Genomic DNA, 21,468 nt, shown 5'->3' on the forward strand with positions numbered 1-21,468 from the left:
ACAACGGTCATGTGGCCACCCTTCAGGTAAGGTAGTGGTGTCATGCAAGACCCCCTGGCAGTGTGGTGGGCAGCAGTGTTCAGACTGAGGCCAAGAGACCTGTGGAGGATTTGAACCTCTTTGTAAGTCAGGAGACTGAAGATTGGGAAAGTGACATTTGAAGCTAGCCCTTTGTGAACACTATGAGGACATCAAACAATGTTCAAGGTCCTTCCCAACTACACCAGGGGACTGTTGTGAGCTTCTGGGGGGTCAAAGAGCTCCAAGACAGGAGAAAGTCCTATCTAACTGCATTAGGTATAAAAGTACACCTAAATAACCAGCCAAATGCACATTTCTACAACAGAGGAGTAACCAAAAGACTCCCTGGCTCACTTGTAGAATATAAAAAGGAAATACCATTAGTGATATATTAACAAACAGTATTAGTCAATAAAAGTAAGGCCTGGTGCTGCTACATTTTGAGCCAAAGTAAGTCAATAACATTCACTCACTGAAAACACACCCCTGAAGTCCCCTGAACAGCAGCAGTGGGTACCTCACATGTGCAAGGTCCCCCTCCACACACACAGGCACACACGGGCACACACGGGCACACACAGTAGCGACAGCAGCCTGGTGCTTCACTGCTCCTGCACATTATGAGACCTTCACTTTCAGTGCATATGTCCAAACAAAATATCTGTCTTTTACAACTTTCCACATCAAATCTGGAGGGTCAGAGAAGGGGGTGGTCTGTGGAAATCAGTGTTGAGAACAGTACACTCAGGTGCCCTGGCCGCTTCTTTCAGTCCCAGCAGTGGACTCTGCATTGGAATAGCAAATATTTCATTACAATTAACATCAAAAGAAGAATTTTCCTTACGGAAAAATCAATTCAATTTAGAAAATCTAAAATAGAATAGTAAGAGATCATTGAAAGCTTCATGATTTCATTAAGAATTGCCTTTGGCTTAAGAATTTACCCAAAAGTTATTTAACCAGACTCCAAATCTATAGTTACTCTTATTGGAGCAATCGGACCCTCAAGAGGTTAAAAATGGGAAGAGGAGCTGGTGGTTTCTCATAGAAGGAAAGGAAACAAGGAAACAGACTCTCAAAATGTGTTCTGAATCCTGTTTTTTCTGCAATCCACCACTCATCATAATTACTTTTTCCTTAAACAATGATTATTTCAACAGAAAATCAAGGAAGTACTTTGCTTTATGAAATTAAAAAACATATATTCTGATACCCAGTCTTTCTAGACTTTTCTTTGTTCTTGATTGCAAATTAAACAGAGAAGGAAAACTGAAATGGTTAAGTTGCCATTTACCAGATTAACTGAGAACATTTTAGAACTGAACCACTTACATGGAGCTTGGGAAGAGAGAAAAGAAGATGGTGCTAAATCTGAACCACCAACGACTCTCAAAAACAGAAGGGTCCTGGGAGAGTCTCTGTAGCGTAATGTTTTCCCATGCTCTTAGTTGCAAAGCGGACACACTGCCTCTCTTAAATCTTTCGTGCTTCATGAAATGCTGTTTCAGGCATTCCTACATGATGCTAGACATTTACCATATTTTTGTGTTTGGATTTGAACTTTAAGATTTCTTTTGAATGGAAGCTCTCGGGAAGGAATTGTCTGTGGAGTTGTTCAGAGGGGGCTGGAAGGAGACTGTGGGGGAAGCCCTACTGATTCTGTGCTAAAAGCCAGGGCAGCAGTCGGCCTCCAGTCTGGGTATGATAAGCAGAAATCCAAGTGATTGTGAAGGGCCATCGTCAGGCTTTTCTCCTTTTTTGGCCCAGACTTGATTCCCATTTTTAGTAGGCCTCAAAACACAAGTTAAAGCATGCAGTCATTCACGGTGCTGGCTGTGAGAGGGGCAGGGCTTTGCCCCACACAGGCTGTCTCCACAGAAAACAAGCTAAGAATGAGGAACACCCGCCCCAACCCCATACCTGTTATTAACAAACAAAGAAATACCACTTTTAACCAAGGATTGGCTAGAGAATTCTGACTGTTAGCACCTTCACACACACACAGTATTGATCTCACAGTCCGTACAGCACGTGGAGCCCATCTTCTCTTGCTCCTGCTGCTCTGTGCGAGGACTGCAGTGCAGGTCTTGCTTCCTTTGCAATCGGTAACAGTCAGGCTCTACACCAAAGCTGGAAGCGACCAAAGTGCCGATGGCAATAAATACCTGTGGGCCTCTGTGTACTGACTGTGCAGCTGACGAAGGGGTGGGGAGAGGTCTCTGAGAGGCATCACCCTTTACTTCTGGGTCTACACAGAGAGACTGGTGCCACCACTAGCTGCACGTGAGGGTGTCAGAAGAGGAGCTGCTGCTGCTGTTTGTGGTTTGGACCTTCTTTATACGTAAGTTTAATAACTTCATCTTGCTCTCCATGAGCTGGGAGAGGTGAGATTTCAGATCTTCTCTGATTATGGAATAAATTGCCACTATGAAAATACACTGGCCCTATGAGCATTACTGTCGGTGTTGTCATAACCCTGCAGCAAGCCCAGGGTGATGTCACTGAGGAGCTGCAGCAAGGACTCCTCGGCGATCCTCTCAGGGACTTTGGTCTGCATCTTGACAGTGGCGAGGTCGATGGGTATCAGCCATCTGGACAATGGGGCAGAGAACTTTATGCACTGCTCTGGCTGCGTGGAACTGGCCAGTGTGGACGCCACCTCCTTGGCACTCCCACCCCCTCCCGATGGGAGTCTTTGTGGACTTCCACAGTCTTCATGATGGTCATCCCTGAGTAGTTTTTTTTTTTTTTTTAATTTTATTTTGTCGATATACAATGTGGTTGATTATTGTGGCCCATGACCGAAACCTCCCTCCCTCTTCCCTCCCACCCAACAATGTCCTTTCTGTTTGCTTGTCATATCAACTTCAAGGAATTGTAGTTGTTATGTTTTTAAAATCTTCCTGTCTGGCTTCTCAGAATATCCTATAAAACTCTCAAAGCTAGTGTTCAAATGGAATGGCCTTTTCCCCCAAGGGTCTCCAACAGCAGCAGCAGAATGTTCCTGAAATGCCCCTCCCAGACGCCCAGGCTGTCTTCCCGTGTGATTGTGAGCAGCTCTGGCAGGACACCCTTCCACTCCTCCACCTGCCCATTGTAGTTAAGCAGCCCTTTCACAAGGGCAGCCACCAGGCTAGAGTGGTCAGTGGGCATATGTTGTCAAACATGGCCTCCTTCAGGGCTGTCTTGTCATGGGTGTTGTTAGGGATTAAGTAGGGGTACAGATTGTAGTCTTGTACCCACAGCCCTGGGAAAGTACACAGAGGTGAGTGTTGAGGAGAGAGGTCTTCTTCTCTAGGGCTGTCCTGCCTCCTTCCACTTCACTGCCTCCATGGCCCTCAATGGCAGGGGAGGCAGTCCCCCCATCTTGAGATACAACATCATGGTCCTTTTGGCCATCTTGTTTAATTGGCTCATTCATATCCTCTTGACTTCAAAAACTAAACTCTTCTATGACTTCTGTAACTCAACACAGAGAACTATAGATTTCTTCAGAGTTCAGGTTCTGTGTATCAGAGTCCCTGGGAAGAGTTGGTGGGTGAGGTCAGGGGGCTGTTCCTGCTGCTGGTGTGTCAGGAGGGTGTCTGGCCAACAGTATTGCTTGGAGAGTCCTCACTGGTGTTACTGGATTTTTGGTTATGCAGGAATCTGGTGGCTGCAGCCTGGAATATTTTGGGCAAGGCACTAAGTAACAAGGTAAATTCGAGAGTGTCCAATTCAGACAGAGAGCTGAGCACAATTTGTGCTCCCTTTCTCGGGTTTGAAGTTTTTGGTTACCCTCTCATTTGTGAGAGATTGACAAAATCTCAGGCATTAAGTGTCACTCTTTGTGACCATTATGACTTATTTGTCTTTGTTTCAGCACAGAACTAATAAGTCACAATGTCATACTCTTCTGCATAAATCTTCTTAAACACTAATCATTTGCAAAAACTTTTAGAAAAGGATTAGTTTAAAATAATTAACTATGAATGATAAAAGATTTAAAATGACCACTGGTAAATATCTGATGAGAATTTTTGATATTGCAATTCACGAATTAATTTGGTCATTTCTGTGGTATACAATGTTCAAAAATAATATCTAAAATTATGACTGATTACATATGGCTTGTGTAAAAAGAAGACAGATTTTTTCCCCCCCAGTAGCCTGGTTGTAAACAATAAAGGTCAGTATCTCAGGACACTTGGTTCTTTAGGTTGGGACCTCTCAGTTTTGGATTTAAATGCTTACAGGAATATCCCTTTGGGGCGAGCCTGTTAGCTCAGTTGGTTAGAGCACGGTGCCCAAAACTCCAAGATCCAGGGTTTGATTGCTTTACCAACCAGCTGCCAACAACAACAGCAACAAAATTGTATCCTTTTGGTTCCTATGGTGGTTGTATCTATAAAGACATGTGTCTGTTTGCTTTTCATAAAGTCTTCTAGGCAGGCAATTTTAGATTCATTTAGTGTTTTAGTATTCTCTCCACACCAATCGAGAAATGCATGCCATTGTTTACAATGCACCTCATAGTTGAATAACTTTAAGTTAAGAACATTCCCATATATTCACTTTAATTCAAAATTATATTTAGTAAGGTTTGCCTTGTCTCTAGAAAAGCCCAGGCTCTGAGATAAAGGATTCCCAGAGTTTATGGATTCAGAGGAACCCATTGTTTCCTGCCTTCACAGTACCTTACCTACCAGAGGCTTCCTACTGAACCCAGTCCGGTTCCTGTCAGACCCAATTCTAAGGGGAACCCGGTGATACTGGACCTAGTTCAGATCAAAAATGCCAAAAATGCCAAAATAAAGTCAGAGATCTCAGAATGTCAAGTTTTTGAGCTTGGATTCAAGAGGGGCCTCCTGGTGGTGACCTCCAAATGCACAGCAAGAAAGGGGCGAGCGTAAGGCGTTAGGCGAGGGCCCACACCTGGCACTCACTGCTCCAGTGGGTCATTGCTGGGGGGCGTCTCTTTCAAATCCAGTTCTAATACTAAAACTGGTAAAAGTGAGCTTAGGCACATTAAAGTTTTAAAGAGTTTATTTGAGAAAGCAGTAATTCATAAATTAGGCAGCACCAGACCCAAGTGACTCAGGGCTCCACCAATGGATGTAAGAGGGAAACTTTTATTAAGTGTTCATAGCAGAAAAACAAATAAAATATTTGATGGATTAAAGTGGAAAGTCTGTCGTTAAAGGCTAGCTGACAGTTTTGATAGGAGTCAATTACTCTGAGTTAAGTGTCAGTTTGCTATTTAGGCACCAAGAGCAGTAGAGCCATCTCAGCCTAATGACCTCACAACTAATTATTTCAACATTACTAATAATTTAGCGATTCCTCCTGCAGACTGGTTTTTTAAAATTTAGAAAACTTCTCACTAAAAGCACTCATCTCTCCTCATGCACCAGTCCCTGAGGGACTGAGTCTTCTTCATCTGAGCTTCCGACCCCAATCTCCTGAGTGGCGTATGGAGCTACCACTGACTATGTGTCCCTCCTTGTCCCACCCAACAGGAAAATGAGTTAATCCCAAACTATACCATCATACAGTAACACCTTCGTGATGCAGACATGCTGGAGATGCTGGTGGAGTCTCTGAAACAAGCCTTTTAGGGTAGAAACATCTCCTACGTCACCACATTTCTGTGCTCCTACTGGCCCTTGGGAACTATTAACCAGTTCCTGGATCAGTTCTTAAATATGTAAGTGCTCATTCCCTGCAAGTCACAGGGGTGGCTCTGTCTGTCACCTATGAGCTGTGTCTTGGAAATGCCACTGAAGCTCTCTGAGCTTAAAAATTTGCTATACTGAAAAGTAGGGTGTAACAGGATGTTTAGTCCCTGTTTTGTAGGGACTAAACAGGACAGGCCATGACTGGTGTTTACCTCATGCTTGGCTCTCTCTGGAAATGGCTCCCAGATATGCTGTGCTTGTTCTTATTATTACCACCTCCCCTGTAAATAATTTATCACCCCCCCCCCATTGACACAGGGGCTTTGCTAGTTTTAAAAATCACATAGAAGGAAAAAATTTTCCTGCTTGTAAAGGAGGTTTGAGATGCCACCTTGGAGGTCCTTGTCCTTTCTGTGGGCAGAGCAGCATGCCTGGTTCTTGTTTATGGCAGAGGAGCTCCAGGCCCACTCAGATATCTAAGAAGGTTTGGGAGGAGGTTTAATCATTCAACAAATATATATTAAGTACCTACTATTTACAGTCACTTTTCTAGACACTTGGCGTAACGTAATGAACAATGGAGTTACCAGTTCATGATTCCCAGTTCTATTCTGGGAGCCAGAGGCTCACACTAGTCCTCATAAGCAGGTTGTGTCCAGAGAACATTCGATGTGACACCCCCATGGCATCATTCAGTAGGAATGTCATCTCATATTCTGATAGGGGATGACAGGCTCCTGGACCAACTAGACAAACTAGTGTGCTAGAGGTCTAGAAGGACCCCCTAAAAGTGGGGAGGGTATACTGGCTCAGGGGTTGGGGTGTGTCTTTCTTCTGGATGAGCAGGGGCAGTCCCAACAGCACACACCCAAACAAGGGTGCCATGTAAGAGCATTTTGGAAGGAAATGTCATGTCTCTGACTGCAGCCAATATGACTACTCCCAGAACCATCTCTTCCATATTTGGCACATGCCTGAAATAGTACTCAAAAGATTTCTGTCAACTCCAGAACTTTCCCTGTTTCCAGCTGACAGTGGCCCACATGAAGTTCAATGCAACCAACTCAGACCTGCAGCATCATGAACATGTTCTGTTTCCCTATGTGCAGTATCTAGAGTCCACTGAGGCACAGTCTGAGGAGTGGGGTGGACTGCTTTCTGGAAGACTCTGGATGTGGGGTTCATGAGTTAAGACTTTCCCTAAATGCAGGGAGATGTCTTCTGTGTTTAGAAAAGCAAGTGGAAAGTGACTTATGTTGGTGAATCTTTCTCATCTTTCATCTTCAGCTCTGGATCCACAGGCATCTCCAGCACCAACTCTAGAGTGAACAGTAGCACCAGTGCCAGATTTAGGGCCAGATCTGCAGCAAGAGTCAACTGAAGCACTGGCCCCTTCTCACTCTCCCTGGTGGCCAGATGCAGAGATCCCACAGCCATGATTCCCTGGTAAGCCACAGATCCTGTTGCATGGTGACCACTGGAACACCAAAACTCTAGCTGCTGGGCAGGCACTGGGAGAGAGATCTTAGGTCTGGTGGACTCACAGCTGCCTCTCTGTCCTATAGCTACAACTGGGAGGCCTCATCCCAGGTGACCAGCAACGCACTGAAGGCCAAGAAAAATGGCCATCATGAAGTTCAGGGGCAACTTCCCTGGCAAGAAGGAGTGAACTGCCTGGAAACTTAATGAATGTTTGGACTAAGCATGGGCTCAGAAAGTCATACAGCAGGTACTGGGATCACAGCTTCACTGCGGGCCAGCCTGGTGTCTGGGGTGAGTTGCCTCATCTCTCTGGGACATGGTTTTCTTCTCTGTAAAACAGGGTAATGCCAATTGATCACTCATGGCAGGGACAAATGAGGTCCTCTTGATTGACCAGATGCTGAAGCACATAGTGCAAGGAGGTGGGGAAGCTGGCCCATTAATCTGGGAGAAGGCCTCACGGTAGTTCAGCTCTTCTATCCAGTCATGAAGCCCCCAGCACAGAGGCCTCTATCAGTGGCGGAGCAAACTCCTGCGATAAGATCAAGTGGAGCCCCTTTCTCGGCATCAGGGTGCAGTCGGGGCTTTCAGGGTCCTGGTTCAGCTCCTCCAGCTCTGATGCGAAGGAGAACATTGTGACCTTCTTCCTGGTTTCTAGTAGGGCCAGAAGAAGAAGGGAAGACCCTGACCCTTATCCCCAAAAGCTCTTACTCATCCCTCTTTACCTACTGGGAAGTACAATAATAATTATTTTTTAAATAGTAGATGCTAAAGTTTAGTATTATATTAAAATCCTGTTTCTATTACAGCCTAGGAGTTGTGGTTTTTCTTTCTTTCCTTTGTGTTAAATTAAAAAAATACAGACTATCAAATGTCTCCTTAAAATAAGAAATTATGCAGGGTAAGCAGTATAATGTACGTGGAAAAAGGAGGAAAAAGAGCCAATCTCCCTCTCTTGCTACTGAAGGAGACACCCAAGTTCACTTTCCTTAGAGCACACGTTTATTTCAGTATCATTAACCTGGGCAAGAAGGGAAGACAGCCCCTCCGAACTCCCAGGATTTAGAGATTGAAGACACTTTCACAGGGCACAGAATCAGCCTCAGAAATTTGAGTACCTTTAAAAATAATACTTGCAGAAATAATTTCCTGACCCAGGACTGTGGCTGTCTTTCTACAATGGTGAAGAAAGAAAAAACATCTGCTGCCTCACTTGCTAAAGTTTATCATTTCCCACTTTTAGGACATGTTGTTTTCCAGTACTAACTCTGCAATTACATCAGCACCATGACAGGAAAAATGTAAAAAGATCAAAATGAGCAACGTAGGAGGGACAAGGCCAAAGGAATGTTATTTATGAATGGACTGAAGACAGACAGACAGACAGACAGAATGCTGCAGCCTCAGACCACCTCTAGGGGCTCCCTAACTGAGCCCTTACCTTAGATTTCAATCCTTCTGGGATGACTGTCTCTGACTTCAAACTTCTTTTTCCTGCTGATTTATTATCTATGGGAAAAGAACTGTGATGATGCTTCTAAGGCAAAAACCAGAATAAGAGAAGATTTTATCAGTAAGTGTGTGGCCTATGTTAAAAAATAAAAACCTGAAATCAGCCACCTAACTTTTTATCTCAAAGAAATAGAAGAAAGATAACCAAGTCAACCCAATGTTAGAAGAATGCAAAAATAAAGATTAGAGTAGAAATAAATAAAATAGACAATTGAAAAACAATAGAAAAAGTCATGAAACTAAGAGTTGACTTTTTGAAAAAATTAACAGAATTGACAAACCCTTGTTTAGAATGGCTAAGAAGAAATGAGAGAAGACTCAAGTAACGAAAATTCTAAATGAAACAAGATGTTGTAACTGATGCCACAGAAATAAAAAAAGAACATGTGTGTCAGCTATGAACAACTGTACACCAAGAAATGGGCTAACATAGCAGAAATAAACACATTTTGGAAAACATGTAAACTATGAAGACTAAATCATGAAGAAATAAAAAATCTGAACAGACATAACCAGAAAAGAATATAAACCACTAATCAAATATCTCATAATTAAAAAAAAAAAATCACAGGACCAGATTGCTTCACTGGAGACATTCACTAAACATTTAGAGAAAAATTAAAATATTGAGTATAAGTGAACACTTATAAACTTATCCTATGAGGCCAGCATTACTCTAATAATGAAATCAAAGATATAAGCAAATTACATACCAATATCTCTGACAAATAATGTGCAAACTCCTCCACAAAACACTAGCAAGTAGTATTTATCAACACAGTAGAAGCGTTACACACCATGACCTAGTGGAATTTATTTGTAAAATGCAAGGATGATTCAACACATTAATATCAACCAATTTAATACATCACTTTAACAGAATAAAGTACAAAAAATACATGATCATCTCAACTGATATGGAAAAAGCATTTGGTAAAACTCAACAACCTATCACTTTTAAAAAATACTCAAAAAGTAGGCATTGAAGAAAATTACATATAGGCCGAGCCCGTGGCGCACTTGGTAGAGTGCTGCGCTGGCAGCGCGGCGACGCTCCTGCCGCGGGTTCGGATCCTATATAGGACTGACCGGTGCACTCACTGGCTGAGTGCCGGTCACGAAGAAACGACAAAAAAAAAAAAAAAAAAAAAGAAAGAAAATTACATATATATAATATATATGCATATATGTAATATATATATTACGTATATTATATATGTATCATATAATTACATAGTATATAATATAATTACATATAATATACGTGTAATTATATATATTGTATATATATAATTATATATATCTCAAAATCTCACAGCTAACCTACTTATGGAAAAAACTAAAAGAATTTCCTGTAAGATCATGGACAAGGCAAAAATGCCTTTTGTGGTCACTCCAATTCATCATAGCACTGGAAGCCCAAGCCATACTAATTAGGCAATACAAAGAAAGACAAACCATTCAATTTGGAAGTAAACAAACACAAATAATAAAATTATCTCTGTTTTCAAATGATATACTCTTATATACAAATAAAATATTCTACAAAAAATCTTTTAAAAGCTCAATATTGAATTTATCAAGGTTTCAGAATAAAAACAAATAGCATTCAAAAATCACTTGATTGTCTATACATTAATAACCAATACTCCTAAAACAAAATTAAAGAAACAATCCCACTTAGAATAGCATCCAAATTAATACAATTCTTAAGAATAAATTAAGCCAATGAGGAGAAACACCTGCAGAATGAAAACTACAAAACGTTGCTAAAAGTCAAAGCAAAACAAAACTGCAAATAAATAGAAAGGCATCCTGGCTTCATAGCTTGGAATATTTAATATTGTTAAAATGTCCATATGGCATAAATCATCTACATATTCAAAGAAAAACCTCCAAAAATGTCAGTAGCATTTTTTGAATAAAAATAAAATCTTCAAATTTATATGGAATATCAAAGGAAGCCAAATAGCTATGACAACCTTGAAAAGGACAGGTCTCTCACATCTTGATTTAAAAACACACTACAAAAATACAGCAATACAAAAAGTATGGTACTGAAATCAAGACAGATATTTAGACTATTGGAGCAAAACAGAGAGCCCATAAATTAGCTCTCACAAATATGGTCAAATAGTCCTCATCGAGGGCAGCAAGGCTACACAATCAGAAAAAACTATATATTAAAAGGATATCCAAAGTATATGCAGAAGAATAAACTTTACTCTCACCTTCACAAAGACTAACTTAAAATTAACCAATGACCTGAAAGTAAGACCTGAATGTATAAAATTTCCATAAGAAAGTATAGGGGGAAAGCTTTATGACATGGCATTTAGCAATGATTTTTGTTTGTTTGGGTTTTGTTTTGTTTTCTTCTCTTTTCAGTAACTAGCCAGTATGGGGATCCAAACCCTTGACCTTGGTGTTAGAATACCACATTCTAACCAACTGAGCTAATCAGCCAGCCCTAGCAATATTTTTTAAAATATGAGAACAAAACTACATGCTACAAAATTAAAACATCAAAAGGTACTATGTCAAACTTAAAAACTACTGTGCAGCAAAGGAAACAATCAACACAGTGAAAGGGGAACATACAGAAGAAAACATTTGTAAGCCATATATCTAATAAGGGGTTAATGGCTACAGTATATAAAGTATTCACACAACTCAACAACAGCCACCACAATGGCAGCAACAAATAATCTGATTTTAAAATACACATTTCTCAAAAAAAGATATACAAATAGTCAACAGCTAAGAAAACAATGTTGACATCACTAATCATCAGGGAAATGTAAATCAAAGCCATAACATGATATCACCTCACATCCATTATCATGCCAACCACCAAGTAAATAAAGGAAAACATAAAAGGACAAGTGTTGGAGAAAATGTAAATAACATGTAAATCATGTGCAATGTTTAGTAGAAATACAAGATGTGCAGCTGAAATAAAAAATATTATAGAGCTTCCTAAAAATGTTACAAATAGAGAATTACTACCATATAACCCAGCAATCCTACCTCTGTGTATACATCCAAAAAATAAAATAAAATGTGATCTTACTGGGAGAAAGTCTCACTTTGTACTACCTTTTAAAATATTAAACAATAAAAGCCTTTTGTAGGTTGGAATAATGCTAAGAAAAATTAAAATATTGGCACAGAGCTGGTGCACCCAGTTTGTAGGGTTCTTGCTTATCCATAATTTTCTCCAAACAATGGTTTTGTAAAGCTGGAAGGGCAGGAATTATCACTCCTGTGTGATGGGCTTGTGTGTGTATGTCGGGGTTGGGGGGAGTAGCCTGTATAGAAACAAAAGCCAGCTCTCCCCAGGTGCCTTCTCTTCCCTGTGCAATCAGCCATCCTCCACCCATGACCATGCAGCTTGCTCTGCCCCATGGTTGTTTACGGTTGTGATCATTGCCTCATTGAAAATCTTCCAGCCACTTGTAGGCAAATGAGGGATGCAGCAGACATATCCTCACGTCAGGCAGGGTGCAGAGGATTACCAGTACACACAGCCCATGGGCTCCATTTTCACTGAACTGTTGAATCATACTTTTTATTTCCCTGCTCCTAGGACAGATGTTAGAGAAAAGTTAAGAAGCTGTTTTGCACACGAGTATCCATTTTTTTTAAGCAACTTTTATTGAAGGTGCTCCTAGAAGCCTCACCTCTTAATAGAACTGTATTCGAGATTAACTTTCAACATGAAATTCTTAGTGACACATTCAAATCACAGCAAAGAGGAAAGTTGAAAAATGTTCCTCAACAACCTATGGATCAAAAAATACATAATACAATGGAAATCAAAAAACATCATGAGAAAAATGAACATGGATACATAACCTTCCAAATCTTACTGAATTCAAGAAAGTAGTTATAACAGGGAAGTTTATTGAAATAAATGTCTACATTCAAAAGAGAGTGATCTCAAATGAACAACCTAATGTTACACCTCAAAGAACTATAAAAACAAGAAAAGCTAAGCCTACAATTAGTATCATGAAAGAAATAACAAAGATTAGGACAATAAATAAAATAGAGACTATAAATACCATAGAAAAGATCAGCAAAACCGAGTGTTGTTTTGTTTTGTTTTTCCTAAAAGAACATTGACAGACCTTAAGCTAGACTAAGCAAAAAAGAGAAAAGACTCAAACAAATATAATAAATGCAAGAGTAGACATTACAACTGATATGAGAGAAATACACAATATCATAAAAAACTGCTATTAGCAAGTGTACACATACAAATTGAATAACCTAGAATAAACAGACATACTCTTACACACCTAAAATCTAATTCCCGATCCCCCTCTCTAACTGATGAGCACATACCAACAAAGCGTGCACCTGCTAGATTATCATCTGCCTCCTTCTCCATGAGACTCTGGAGGGCATCAGTACTGAGCCTGGGCTGGGAAGTACTATTGTTCCCATGGATTGGGGTTAACAAAGCACAAGACAGTCAGTTAAACATGAATTTCAGATAAATAATGAAGAATTAATTTTATATATAATTATTATATATTAAATGTATATGTATATAAAATACCCCCAGGTATTGCACCCTAATGTTACATGCAAATAAGCAAAGATTTTATAGTTATACTAAAAAGTTATGTGTTGTCGTCCTGAATTTTACCCTTTACTGTGTGCCCTGTATTTTTATTTGGTGAATCTGGCAACACCAACATAAAATAATGGGATCTGAAAACGTGGTACATACTTGGAGAAACAGAATAGAAGAAAAATTTATAGAGGTCATCATATAGTTTAGTCAGTGTGTAAAGGAGAATTAGGTCCTAACTGATACTAAAAACTTATAAACCTGGATGCACATCTCAGCACTCACTGTGAGCAGTGACAACCAGGCTGTCCTTGGGCTGATGGTGAAGGCCCTGAGCATAATCAGAAGACAGATGATGCAGGTCAAGTTCATCCTCACTATTCTCACTTTCAACTTAGAATATTCTTAGCATTGCAAGCCCCAAAGAATACAAAAATTCATAATAATAGTAGAAAAATTAACATCATTGCATAAGCCAGGAACCAAAGACTGATCACAAAGTCTATGGGCTTAGATCAGATGTCTAAAAGAGAGGACTGCAACGAACAGAAGCCATTCACACACCCAATGCTATTTTGCATTTTAAAAAATGTCATTTTTGAGAAAAGCTTAATAAAACTTATTTCCTCACATCAATAAAAATATCTAATATTTAGAGTTGTATTATTTTATGAATGATATCGTTTTAACACAGTTCTTTGCATTCTGCCTGACCTATATTTAAGTATAATTTTCTGAGCATATGTCAAAAAGCTAACGGAGAGTGGGACATTTTGGGGAGCAGAGACATGAAAAATTCTCGGAAATCTAGAAAGCAACGTGGATGCTCAGGACCAGAGCCAGGCTTGTGAAAGACCCAGGAAGACCTTAAACCTTCACCTTGACGTTCAAACTCTGCAAAGCAGAATGTGGAGGCAAAGACAGATTGTAACTTCCTGGTTTATTGGTAAAGGCATGCCCCAACAAACACACACACACACTCACATATGCACAATCCCACATCAAAGATCAGGAAATTTATACTCTGGGAGTGGGGCTGGGTGCAAGGCAAGCACAGGCATTTAAGGAAATCTCTGTAACCACTAGCTGCTCACTAAGCTAATGGGACAGAGACTTCAATGAACACACATGACAAAGCCCATCATCTTTTAAAAACAAGCTTAGAAAACAAACCACAACCCATAAGTAGCAACAAAAACCCGGAAGGAGGAGGATGATCTAAATTCCCAAGTTACCTCATTAAAATATTCAAAATATCCTGATTTCAACAAACAGTGACAAGGTATGTGGCTAGATAATGCTCGCTGGTTACACTTTTCTCAGTCATTTCTACTGTGATTTCACAGTTGATAGAAAATGCAACTTGTAGGATTTCTGCAGATATGACATTATTGACATATATAGAGCCTAAAATCTTACAATTTAAATAATTTTTCTAGTATCTGAAAATAATGTGTATTCTCCATTTACTGACTAAAGATGCTATCCATGTGTTTATTTGCCTAACTAGTCAATTTTCAAATAAAGTTAATTAGCACTTGATGTGTTCATATTTTCATTATCCAGTAAAACAATTGATTTTGTGGTATTTTCAATGTCACCTAATATAACTGTAAATATGCCAATTTATCTTTCTTTTAAAGGAATCTTTGCCCTATATATTTTAAAATATGATGCATCATGGCTTGTATTAGTCAGGGTTCTCCAGAGAGACAGAATCAATACGATATGTTATAAATATATGAGAGGGATTTCTTAGGGGAACTGGCTCACACAATTGTAAAGAAAAGTCCCAAGATAGGCCGTCTGCAAACTGGATGCCGGTAGCGTGGCTCAGTCTAAGTCTGAAGGCCTCAGAACCAGGGAAGCTGATGGTGTCCTTGGTGTAAGTCCTGGAACCCAAAAGCTGAAGAGTCTCAAGCTCTGATGTCCACGGACAGGAGAGAAGAGTGTGTCCCAGGTCTAGCAGATCAAGAGAGATTGAAATTCACCTCTTTCCTCTGTCTTTTGTTCTCTCCGGACCCCCAGTGGACTGGATGGTTCCCACCCACGTTGAGGGTGGGTCTTTCCCACCCAGGCCACTCAGACTCTCATACTAATCTCTGCTGGAAACACCCTCATGGACACACCTGAAAAGATGGCTTTACCAGGTTTCTCAGCATTACTTCATCTAACCAAGTTGACACATGGAATTAACCTTCACAAGTTCACCCCTTGTCAACTTGGTGTCCATACTATCTCCTGAAATCACACTTAATTTTCAAGTGGTACGTAACATAATAGTTTCACCTAACATGATACACTATCCTGCATAGGGCTACATATGTGCAAGTAGTTTGGAAAATGCATAATATGATTTTTTAAGTAGCAACTATTCTGATTTATCAAATCATCAACCACTGATACCGTTCTTCACTTACAGTAGTCTTTTCTATTTTTTTCTAATTACAAGGGATTTTTTTTGTTGTTGTTATCTAAATTTTGACAAAGAAAAGATAAAGGCTTAGTCTGCCATGTTGATAAAATGCAAAGTCAGATGCCATAATCTCCTAATGTATGTTACATGCAACCTGACTTGTCTCTCTGAGTGCTAGGTACAGCAGCTATAGTCATTTTCTCTTTCCCATATCAGAGGACTCTGAGACATAGGGTATTCATACATTACCCCAAAGCCTCATTTTCTTTCATTATTTTTATACATCAAGTGCCATGAAAATTTAGAAACAGGAAATACTTCATATTATAAACAAATTTCTCTAATGGTAAAAATTATTAAAACAAACTCAAGAAATAACATATTAATATGCCTATATAAAGATATTAAATTAATTAAAATCTTTATACAAAGAGTATCTCAGATCACTGCACAGTCTACTAATTTTAATGAATTAATACTAATGCTTCACAAAGGCTTTCATAAAAATAGGAAACACTTCCCAATTCATTCTTCTAGAACAATATTACCACAGTAAAGACCACACAAAAACATCACAAACAAATAAAACCAGAGAAGATATCCCTCTCAAAGACAGACTAAGAAATTTTAATACTGACATACTGAATCTAACAATGTATAAAAAGAATTATAAACCATAACCATGCAGGATCATGCCACAGGTATGCAGTTTGTAGTATGTATTCAGCCATACACACCACTTTCAGAAGTTTCCTCATGTTTGTGTGTGTGTGTGTGTGTGTGTGTGTTTTGGTAAGAAAACTTAACATGGATATGTTTACCACTTTGATTGCAGTGAGAGTATCATGGGTGTAAACGTGTGTATTTTTGTGTATAAATTATTCCTCAATAAAGTTGTTAAAAACAATTAATAAAATACATCACATTAAGAAAAGAAAATCAAGATATACTATCAATCAATACACACACACACACACACACACACACACACGCACACACACACAATTGGTTAAATCCATTACGCTTTTATGAATAAAACCCAAAAACTGAGAATCAAAAGGAACTTCTACAAACTGACAAAGGGTGTGTCCCGAAAGCTTACAGTAAACATCATACTTAATAGCAAAAGCAGAATGTTTTCCTCATAAGACTGGGACCAGAGAGGAATATTCACTTTTACCCCTTCTGTTCAACATTATACTGAAGGTTTTTGCTAAAAAGATAAAGGACGAAAAATGAGTAAAAGGAATCTGATTACAAAGGAAAAAGTAAAAGTGCCTTTTAATACTCAAAATGTAATCCTATATATGAAATAAATTCTGAAGCACTCACTAAAAACCCACTCAAAGTAATAAATAAATTTGGCAATGTCACAGGATACAAAATCAAGAAGAAAAATCAATTGTTTCTATACATCAGAAATGAATATCTTGAAAATATGATTAAGAAGACAACAGCATTCAAAATAGCTTAAAAAGTTTTGGAAAATTTTTTGGTAAAGTTGCCCCAATTTTACAGTGAGAACTACTTGTGGGGAAAATAGGATAATTTAGTCAGGTTTCCTGGGCTCAGGTCTGGTTGGGGGTTGAGCAGCACATTCTCAATTCTTTGTAAACAAGTTGTGTGGGGGTGGTTAGTGCGCATGTGCACCCATGTATCTTTCTAGTTGTTGCTATTGTGTGTTCTTGAGTTTGTGAAGCAGGCTGGCCAGCAGAGCTCGTGTCTAAAAATAGAGCATGTTTACTCTACTGGGGCTGCTCAGTTTTTCTTTGGACTTTGCCAGCAGCAGTTGAGTTTGCAGTTTCTCTTTGTACTGCCTAGCTATTAGATGTGTGTGCTGAATAAAGACTATTCCTTCTTCAACCAAGCCTCCAAGGACCTTTTGGTTGGTTACCTGGCTCACAGACCTGCGTGTGAAGGGTTTGTGAATGGGCTCGAGGGGTCTGTGAGCTCCAGACCCAGCTCTAGCTTTACACTTCTGAATATAATAAAAAGACATAAACAGTTTAAAAAATGAAGTCATGATTTAACAGACATCTTATTCAAAAGACAAAATTCTCAGTAAGTTGAAAATGAGCTTAACTTTAATCATTATGGCAATGCAAATTAAAACTACAAAGAGACACTACTTCACAACCGGTAGAATGACTCTAATCCAACAACAAAAAACAGTAAATCTGGGATTTGGGGAATATCAAACCCTCATACGTTGCTGGCAGGAGTGTAAAATAGTGCAGCCAGTGTGAAAAATAATTTTGCCGTTTCTCAAAATGTTTTATATGGAATTACCATATTGACCCAGTAGTTCCACTCCCAGTTTTTTTACCTAAGAGATAAGAAAACCTGTGTCCCCACAAAAGCTCACTACAAGCACTGTTCATGTTGGCTAGAAATAAAATATCGCAAATATTGTCCCATGAAGCAAAGGAAAAACAATGTGCGGCATATCTTATATCTTTATCCTAGAACACTATTCAGCAATCAAAATGGATTAAATAACGGTGCTGCTACCACAGGAATGAAACTCAAAGCTGACAGCAAGAAATTAGACACAAAAGACCACAAACTGTGTGATTCCAATTGCAAGACATGTCCAGAAAAAGCAAATCTCTAGAGGCAGAGTGGACCTTAGTAGTTGCCTCGGGCTGGAGAAATAACACAGAAATAGTAAATAACAGTGAATTTGGGGGCGGGGGATTAACACGCACGTGTCTAAATGAAACTGAGGTTATGTTTTCCTCCCTCCACAAACAACATAGACAAGAGCACGGAACGTGCGCTCGAGACGTGATTCCTGCGGCTCCGCAGGCTGGGTCCCCACCTGCAGGCTCCTGCGACACCTCTGCAGGCCTAGAAGTGCCCGCGCGTCCGGGACACCCGGGACACCCGGGGAGCAGCAGCCGCGCCCGCAGCGCCCGCAGCGCCGCCTGCAGGGCCCAGCCCTGGCGAGGGCGCGGCGGGTCAGCGCCTGGTGGTGGAGCCCATGAGTGGCGCTGGAAAGGGCCCTGCTGGCTACTGCCCGGTGCCATAGCCGGTTGCAGCGCCTGGGCTCGGGGTCTGGGGTGGCCCTGGTGGCCTGACTTTCCGGGCCTCGGAGCTCTGCCTTGAAGAGCGGTCCCTCCTTGGCGGGGACGGCCTTGGGACCTTCTGCCACCTCCACGAAACCCTGTGGGCACCTGACCCGGCCCTGGCCATCTGCCAGCAGAGGGACATGGAGCAGCCGCCCCTGACCAAGTGAAGCCTCCCTGCAGGGGCCGCGGCAGCCCGGGAGCTCTCCGGGACGTGGGCCCTGGAGGCAGCGGTGACGGCAATCAAGGCCCTGCCCGTGCACCGGCCTCAGCTCCGGCGCCGCTGCGGCCCAGCTCCTGTAGCCGGAGGTGTTTGCCCTTTTCCATTACGGAACAGGGCGATATGCCGTGTGTTAGGCATTTTTATAAAAAGCTTATGTGCTTTATTTAAATATTAAAATAAAAATAAAAATGCAAACAGTCTGCACAGCGGTAGGGATAATTACATAATAAAACCCATGACAAGTACCCAGCCAAGGGCTTCAACACTTCCTTATTTTGCCATCAGTTCCAGCTACCAACTCCAGCAATCCTACTGGTATTTCAAAGCAAATGTGAGGGTACTTTAAAAGGTTCATGGAAAAGTAGAAGTAAAATAATTAAAAAGTTTCGTGAACTTTTTGAAGACTCCTTATAAACATCCCATACGATTTAGTTTGTAGATATTTTCTTACCTATTTCTAACAGATGAAAAAAACAAAACTAATAAAAATGTCATTATCATACCTAACAAAATATAAAAATTTTTTATTATCTTACAGACATACTGTTCCACTATATTTTCTGACTGAAAATCTAGGGGTCTACAACGACCATAGACTTTGTTGGGAAAATAGACTAATTTAGCAGGCCCGTTCACCTCGGGGCAGGTTGGGGGTGGTGCAGCATTCTTTGTGGGCAGGTCGTGTGTGGGTGGAGTGACTGTGCCTCTGCACGCAGCGCCACCACCTCGGCTGGAGTTTATTGCCTTGGGTGGCCACCGCACTGTGTGGCCATGCTTTCCAACCTACGGCTTCCAAGGACCTGTGTGCCGGTTACCTAGCTCATAGACTGCGTGTAACGGGCCTGGTGACCCAGCCTGGCGTGTGAAGGGTTTGTGACCCAGTCTGGAATGGGCTTGAGGGGTCTGTGAGCTGCAGACCCAGCCCTAGCTTGACAACCGGCCCAGTCGTGGTAGGATTACCAGCAGGTAAAAGAGCCTGACAACGGGCATGGTCGAGTCGTTTTAAAAGTGGCGTCATGAACAGGATTAGAAGCTCCGCAATTGGCTATGTGGACAGGATTCCGACATTAGCCAGAGCACCACAACTTTACACGACCCATCCTAATACTTTATAAAAATATTTAGCCTGGACACTCAAGTGACAAAATTGAAACTACAAGGTTTCCATACAGCAAATAAAACAATCAACACAATAAAAAGGCAACCCAAGGAATGGGAGAAAATATTTTCAAGCCACACACCTGAGAGGGGGTTAATAAACAAAATACATAGGGACTCACCGGTCCTGGGTCTTCAGGAGGACCTGGAAGCACACGGACCCAAGAAAGGTCTCCAACACCAGAGAACCAGACCCTGCATCTCCAGCACACCTGCAGAGCTTCCCTTCCTGCAGCTGTCACTCTCTGCAGCTCATCTGTGCTGCTGCTCTGGACACCCTCCTGTGACAGCAGAGACCAACAGGCATAGCAGAGACCACCAGCCTCTGAGAAGAGAAAAGGGCAGGTGAGGACAAGAGCAGCCCATTTACAGACCGGATATTTAAATAAGGGCTCCTGGAATACTCTCTGATTGGATGAGAGGGAGTCCTGCAGGCCAACTATGATTGGCTAATCCTGATGGTCCTCAACCAATCAGAAAAGAAAGGCTTGAGGCTTTGCAAGTCTGGTCGGGCCTGGTCTGGAGGCTGTTGAGCTGTGAGCGCTCCGGAGCTGGGTTTGCTTCTGCCTTTCAGCTACTACCCAGGCTGTGAGAAGCAGCAGGCGGAGCCTCAAGCTCTAGACAGTGGGGCCATGGAGAGTCAGGCTCCAACCTGCACGTCTACTGGCCTTGGTGACATCGGGAGCTCTGTCTTCTTGTGGAGCAGAGTGATGGGCAGAATCCGGCCGCTGGCCTCACTGAGAATGTGTTGCATTTTTAAGCTCAGGGACACGGAGCCAAAGGCGGCAATGCCTAGGAATTTCACCTGGCGTCCTTAGATCAAACTGACCCGGAGGCGGGTAAGTAGTGGGAGAGACTTGCCAAGCGAAGAAGCACCCACCGGTGTTGGCCCCTGACTTTGATCAATTGCTGGACAAGGCTGATGTGGAAATGGAGCTCAAAGCCAAGAAAGAGGAATGCCTAGAAAACTCAGTCTTGAAGGAAGAAAATCTGGTCATGTGGTTTTCCATCCAAAGTTCCTGCTCTGTGTTCAAGGTTCCACTGCAGACACCTGTGAAAGCCAATGTCAGAACAGCTGGACAGAAGAACAGCTGGACAGAAGCAATGCTTTTGACGTCTATTAAGAAACAAACAGAGCCCCCTCTCCCTCTGACACGTGCGCAAGTAAGAGACTCAGCGCGTGCAGGAGCAGAAGGACGGAGGCATCTTCTCACGTTCACGCGCAGCTTCAGGCCGTGCTGCAGCCAGGCCGGCCGCCTCCTCGGTCAGGCCTGTGTGACGTCTGCAGCTGCCACAGGCTGCGCCACCAGCGGCTGTCACTGCCGGTTTGGTCCATGTTTACCTTCCCT

At 41.4% G+C, this 21,468-nt stretch overlaps 1 pseudogene; it reads right to left on the minus strand.

Annotated features, from left to right (window-relative positions):
* Nucleotides 1-2,294: 2,294 nt before the first annotated feature.
* Nucleotides 2,295-3,791, minus strand: LOC134363230 (CLIP-associating protein 1-like; annotated as a pseudogene).
* Between the last annotated feature and the right edge of the window lie 17,677 nt (nt 3,792-21,468).

The sequence above is a fragment of the Cynocephalus volans genome, chromosome 14 (genome assembly GCF_027409185.1).
Source record: "Cynocephalus volans isolate mCynVol1 chromosome 14, mCynVol1.pri, whole genome shotgun sequence".
Lineage (NCBI taxonomy): Eukaryota > Metazoa > Chordata > Mammalia > Dermoptera > Cynocephalidae > Cynocephalus > Cynocephalus volans.